Source organism: Haemaphysalis longicornis, unplaced genomic scaffold, assembly GCF_048455015.1.
Source record: "Haemaphysalis longicornis isolate Haplotype H1 unplaced genomic scaffold, Haemaphysalis longicornis Haplotype H1 scaffold_5, whole genome shotgun sequence".
NCBI lineage: Eukaryota > Metazoa > Arthropoda > Arachnida > Ixodida > Ixodidae > Haemaphysalis > Haemaphysalis longicornis.
The window spans coordinates 4,025,239-4,032,416 of record NW_027526385.1 but is presented as its reverse complement, the minus strand read 5'-3'; positions in this window follow the sequence as shown (position 1 = coordinate 4,032,416).

Genomic DNA, 7,178 nt, shown 5'->3' with positions numbered 1-7,178 from the left:
CTTTGCTGTCTCCGGTTTGATTTGACTAACATGGCGTCGCCCTGCCCTCCCGCTTCGAAGCGAAAACAGCTTCGTCGCTAATTCCTCGGTGCGATATAATGTTCTAAGCTGTTGATTTCGCCTTCAATTTGCCCATTCTAACCCTCACCCAAAGTTTCAATCGAAAAACGGCCTTCGTTTTTGAGATAGAAGGACGATTTTTCAGCTCGTAAGCCTGGCGAAGTATACGTTTGTCGTCGTCATAGCAACAGGCTTGCGGAATACGAGTTAAGGCCGCCTCCGACGGCGGAGTTTTCAAACTGGCCTAATCTAAAAACGTTTGTCGTAGCGACTGCGCTGGTTTGCAAGCGTAGCGAGGCAGCGACATACCAAGCGCCTTAAAAATTTGTCCGTTTTATTTGCCCAAATTTGGCCGCCGCAGTTGTAAACAAGTAAGCAACATTGTCCATGGGCTCAAGAAAAATGACGTAATTTTCTCCACACTTTTTGCAATGCATTGGGATGCTAGGGGCCTCTCCGGAGTATTCTTTCCTCCATGGGAGGCCCCTAGCATCCCAATGCATTGCGAAAAGTGTGGAGGAAGTGGCGTCATTTTTCTTGGGCCCATAGACAATGTTGCTTACTTGTTTACAACTGCGGCGGCCAAACTTGGGCAAATAGAACGGACAAATTTTTAAGGCGCTTGGTATGTGGCTGCCTCGCAACGCTTGCAAACCAGTACAGTCGCTACGACAAACGTTTTTAGATTAGGCCAGTTTGAAAACTCCGCCGTCGGAGGCTGCCTTAACTCGTATGCATTCGCCATCCCGCGAGCCTGTTGCTATGACGACGACAAACGCTATTTTGCCAGTCTTAAGAGCTGAAAAATCGTCCTTCTATCTCAAAAACGAAGGCCGTTTTTCGATTGAAACTTTGGGGGAGGGTTAGAGTGGGCAAATTGAAGGTGAAATCAACAGCTTAGAACATGACATCGCACCGAGGAATTAGCGACGAAGCTGTTTTCGCTGCGAAGCGGGAGGGCAGGGCGACGTCATGTTAGTCAAATCAAACCGGAGATAGCAAAGGATGATGGGATAGAGTGCAGGGCTCAGTGGGCTCAAGTCATGGCGGGACTCGGCTTCACAAATGTGACGTCAGGGCCTCTCCTGCCCTTTTCTTTCCTCCATGCCCTGACGTCACATTTGTGAAGCCGAGTCCCGTCATGACTTGAGCCCACTGAGCCCAGCACTCTATCCCATCATCCTTTGCTATCTCCGGTTTGATTTGACTAACATGACGTCGCCCTGCCCTCCCGCTTCGCAGCGAAAACAGCTTCGTCGCTAATTCCTCGGTGCGATGTCATGTTCTAAGCTGTTGATATCACCTTCAATTTGCCCACTCTAACCCTCCCCCAAAGTTTCAATCGAAAAACGGCCTTCGTTTCTGAGATAGAAGGACGATTTTTCAGCTCTTAAGCCTGGCAAAGTAGCGTTTGTCGTCGTCATAGCAACAGGCTCGCGGGTTGCGAACGCAGACGATGGGTGCATTGCTTGGGGTCGTACAGCACTGCGGTCTTTGCGCGCTACGTCTCAGCAGCGATAAATTTCACTTCACTTCACAACGAAGAAACACAAAGTGGGCAAAGAACGAACTGTGGCTCTCGCCAACGCTGAGCGAAGGGCATTCTCCCGCCAGGTCGCCGGCGGCGGCAGCGGCTCGCTCCGCCGATCTTGACGCGACGTAAGCGCCGCTGCGGCCGGGGTACGAGTTGAGGCCGCCTCCGACGGCGGAGTTTTCAAACTGGCCTTATCTAAAAACGTTTGTCTTAGCGACTGCGCTGGTTTGCAAGCGTAGCGAAGCAGCCACATACCAAGCGCCTTAAAAATTTGTCCGTTCTATTCGCCCAAATTTGGCCGCCGCAGTTGTAAACAAATAAGCAACATTGTCCATGGGCTCAAGAAAATTCACGTCACTTCCTCCACACTTTTCGCAATGCATTGGGATGCTAGGGGCCTCTCCTGAGTATTCTTTCCTCCATGGCTCGATCTGTGTAGCCCACGTTGTTTCTGTCTGCTCCCTGTTCTGTGTGTGCGCTAGCCGCACATTCTGAATTGCAACGGTCGCTTGTGATTGTGGGGGCACTTTTGAAGAGGATATATTGTCTTGTGGATAGAGTATACCCGCCCCGGAGTGCATGGCACTGCGAGATGACGGACTTGTTTGCCGCGCCGTTCGGCAAGCTCAACGCCAAAAGCAGGAACGTTTGGCTCCACAAGATAGAAAGAAAGGACTTCCAGCCTACCAATTCGAGTAAACTATGCGAGGTGAGTTTCTACTTTACTGCAACACTCTGCTCCTGCGGCACGGGTGTAGCACCGCTCGATCGCCGTGTTAAACGCGACAGCCTTCGCGACAGAAACCCCGTCCCTTAAAAAAAAATTGGCCGCGTATCTGCTCCTTTTGTTGCAAATGTCGTCAAAAGACGATAGTCTTTGTAGACATTTGCCAAGGAAATGCTCCTCTTTGCTTTCCCGCTCACCTCTTATGCTGTTCCTGTACCGTCGCGCTCATTCCAGGGTAAACATACTAAAGGTTTGCGCAAGGCGATTTGAATTTACCGCGTTCCACTGCAACAGGCCGGGTTCCTCGATGCCAGCGCTGCAGTACGGCGGAAACGCGCGTGAAAGGAGGCGGCCGACTAGAAGGTTTATAGAGCCGCGTGGCCGTGCTCCACGTGCGTTCCAAGCAGAACGTGGAACCTAGCTAGTGGAACCTTTCGTTGCTGTTGCTGCGTGATTTTTCATATGCCGCCAGGAGGCGGCGGTTTTCTGCAGTAGATGTCGAATATCATTTCCTATCGAAAAACCAAGCATCCATGAATTTTTTAATAAAGGAACACTGTAAATGTCCCCTGTGCACTAATTTCCTCTCTTATATTTGCGCAAAGTCTTGTTCTTGTTCAACAAAGTTGACAAATATGAACATATCAACCGGGCTAAGACGTTTACATGTGGCTGTGAGTATATAAGACTATTGCGCAATATCAATTTTTACTTTGGCCGGGTGGCTGAATCGAGTCACAGACAGACAGCTGTTCAGGAGACAAAGGTAGAGGGGGTGGAGGAGACCGGGGGCATGGTGCAACGTTTCACGTCGCGGTATTATGTGTGCGTCAGCCACGCAGTTGGCTTTTCTGCTGGCTGCATGTTATTGGTGAAAATGTTTCCGGGGCTTGGATTGGAGTGCGAGAGGTGTGCTCTGGCTTGTCAGGGCGACTCGTTGTATGCGATGTAGTATTGAGTGGTGAAGAGTGGCGAATAGTGTGCTTGTACGCGCCGAATAAAGTTAGAGAAAGGGCTGAATTTTATAATAACATTAGGCCGCATCTGTTGACAGACAAGCGTCTTGTCGTACTAGGGGATTTTAATTGCGTCTTATCCACGCGAGATAAGATTAGTAATCGGCCATTTTGTGATGAGAGCACGACTGTGCTGCAGGAAATAATAAATACTATTGGGTTGGTGGATGTGGGTGAATGGCTAGAGGGAGGACGGGAGGTGCAATTTACCCATTTTCAAGGAGTCAGTCACGCTAGACTGGATAGAGTGTATGTATCGTGTGATTTGATTGAAAAATGTGAAGGGTACGAAGTAAAGCCTGTATCATTTTCAGATCACTGCCTGGTGGTGTGTAATCTAGGATACAAGAAACGGACCAATCCTTTCACGTGGGAGCTGTGGAAATTAAATGATAAGTTACTAAAGGATGAAAACTTTTTTGAAAAAGTGAGTGGTTTGATTCGGAAAATAGAAGGGGATAAAATCGGTGAACAGTGGGAGTGGTGTAAACAAGAGGTAAAAATGAGGGCCATTGACATGTCTACTGTCGTACGATATGAACAGAAAATTATAGAAAAGACACTAAGGTCAAACCTAGAAAAACTTATCCGTGAAGAGTGCAATGCGCCTGGGGTGTTTAGCGAGGATATCAGAAAAACGAAACAGAAACTTGAGGCGCTTGATGATGAACGCTACCGGGGAGCCCTCGTGAGAGCGACAGTGGACCGATTAGCCGGTGGAAAGGCCCCTACCAAGCGTGCGCTGGGTATAGAACGGGCGAACGCTCGACGTAATCATATAAGGGAGATAGAGTGGGAAGGACGGGTGACGGGTGATCAGCAAGAGATTGAACGGGCTTTTCATCACTACTACAAAGATTTGTTTGCCTTCCGCAGGGCTGAGGTGGAGGCCTTTAAAACCGAGTTTATCAGTGCTTTCTCAAGGATTGATGAAGACTACAAAGAAAGTTTAAGCCAGCCTATTGCGGTTGCTGAAGTTGAATGTGCAATCGATAGTTTGAACAACGGAAAGTCACCGGGTCCAGACGGATTAACTGCAGCCTTTTACAAGGTCTTCAAAAACGATTTATCGACACTTTTGGCTGCACTATTTAACGAGGCCTTCGAAATAAAGGCATTGCCACCCTCTTACGGAGAAGCGCACACGATACTCATACCTAAAACAGAGGACACGGACAAACTTAAACATGTTACAGCATATCGCCCTATATCCTTGACAAATGTCGGTTACAAAATTTTTATGAAGGTGCTTGCACAAAGAATTCAAACAGTCATCAAGCAGACTGTAGGGCCACACCAGACGTGTGGCATAAAAGGACGCACTATTTTTTCAAACACACACAAGGCGATATGTGTGCTGGAATGCTGCGACGCTGCCCGAGCTCGCGTGGCTGTTCTCCAGCTTGATTTCGAGAAGGCGTTTGACTGTGTGTCCCATGAAATATTGTTGCTGATTTTAGATCATGTGAACGTTGGAACAGTCATCAAGGAGGGGTGGCTCTGGCGTACCGGAAGTGCACCACGAGATTAATTGTAAACAAGACGCTGGGGGCCCCATTAGCGTGGAACGGTGGGTGCGCCAGGGCTGCCCTCTGAGCCCACTTCTTTTCTGCCTGTATATCGAAACGCTCTGCTTAAATATAATTGAAAGTGAACACATTCGCGGGTTTAAGCTATGCGAGGCAGAGGTAAAACTTCTGGCCTACCCAGGCGACATTACTCTTTTCTGTACGACCAAGGATAGTGTTACAAAAGCGGTGGACATTGTTAAACGTTTTGGGTCAATTACAAGTAGTGGGGTAAACTGAGGGAAATGTTTGAGATTCTGGCATGGGGACTGGTCTTTGACACCGGAATTTTTTGCCAACGTGAGCTGGGAAACCAGTCCCGTTACGTATCTAGGGACGCCGCTGGAGTGCTACCAGGACAGCGAACCGTATTGGCGTGCCCGAACGCAGGACATACGCGAAGGGCAGAAAAGTGGAAAGGGGTTTTTCTTTCAATGTTTGCTAAAGCGACTGTTTGTAATTTATTTTTTATTGCCAAAGTGTGGTACGTTATGTAAGTGTTGCACTGTTCGCGTTTGAATGTACAGAAAATGCATCGTTTCATTTGCTATGTTTATCTGGTCATCTACATGGGAAAGGTGCAGTAGAGATAGCCTTTTTCGACGCGTCAAGGAGGGCGGTCTTGGGTTGTAGCACCTGATTGTCCGCCAGTTGGTGAATAGGTTCCTTTTTCTTCGCGATACAAGCGATCCTTTTTTGCGAACAGTTTGCCAGTTGCGGCTGTCTAATTTGTAAACAACCGGATAACATAGACCACGTTTTTATACACTGCTGGATGGCGGTTCACTTTTGGGATGTTATGCAGCGAACTTTACACAAAGACTTCCCACTTACCCCGCATGGTATACGGTATTTACCCACAGAGAATAACGAAGGAGTCCCCTACGATTTAATAATGCTCCTGGGCCTTCACAGCATATGGAGGGCGCGCATGGCGTGGCTCCATGGCGACGTGGATGCCCGACCGGCCTGACAGTTTCTGCGGGAGAGTGTCCCGCAGTTCGTTGAGGGGCTGAGAGTCCAGCAGCCAGTACCAGATTGGTTGGAGTTTGTGGAGCCGTTAATTTCTCTAAAGTGATGATTAAATGACAAAGCTTAGCCGGAGGCACGGCTGGTATGTTAATGGCGGTGTGTGTTGTACCAAATGCAGTGTGGTTATTTTTGTGTTGTAAGTGTGTGTTGAAGACTGGTAATAAAAAAAAAGACGGACAGACAGACAGACAGACAGACAGACAGACAGACCAAAATTTCTGGGTTTAAGTAACCTAAGAAAGACTATCGTCTTTAAAAGCACTCGGGGAAACCTCTAGTTTCGAGCATTTGGCTCTCACTTACTAATATTATTTTGATTAATTTTGACCGCCTGGGGATCTTCAACGTGCGTCGAAATCTCGACACACGGACGTTTTCGCTTTTCGGCTGCATCGGAAAAGCAGCCACCGTGGCCTGTATCGCTCAGCAGCACAACACCTTACTTAGCCCCTGAGCCACCGTGGTGCATTCAATTTTTAAAGGCGTTGAAATAGCTTCGAATGAAAGTGAAGGCAGTCTAGTAATACAAGTTTTTGCATTGACTCGCCTCAACGCTTTTAGTCCAGATTCGTAACAAACTTCGTAATCTGCTGCCAATGTGTATCACTTTTTAAACATCGACAGATCCCTCAACCCGTTTACATAACGGGTCATTTCGTTCACTTGTTCTGATTTTCTGCAGGCTGGCCTTGAACTGCATTGGTAGCTTGACAACGACTTCTTTTTGTGGTATAATATGTAGCTGTTTCTTATGAGGTCTCACTTCACACAGAACCCGTTTGAGCCAAGCATCCTCTGGAAGTTCGACATAAAGAAGCTAAGGAGTACTGCTTTTCCATCGGTATTCAGCCACAGGCCACAAAAGTCATCACGCAAGCTGCCGCACCGTTGAAGTTGTGCTGCAGGCGGAAGCGCTGGAAGTGAGTGCTGGCTTATTTAACAAAAGGTTATGTCCGATGCTATAAAAGCTAAATGTAGATTCCCATTCATGCCTATGTATACCCCAATGCCTATGTATACCTACGTATAACCACAAAAAATAAAATTTTAAGCAACTGGAATCTAGCAAGGACATTCTCTACCGATATGCCCACTTGCTACAGCTGAGTGCTCACCGTCTGCTCAATGTTCGCAGCTACAAGATGAGCGTGACGTTACAAAACCCCGACCAATATGTTTTCTAAGTCATTTTGCCAAGGTTTTTCAAATTGCGTTATTATGCATTTATCTTTCTTTTTTAT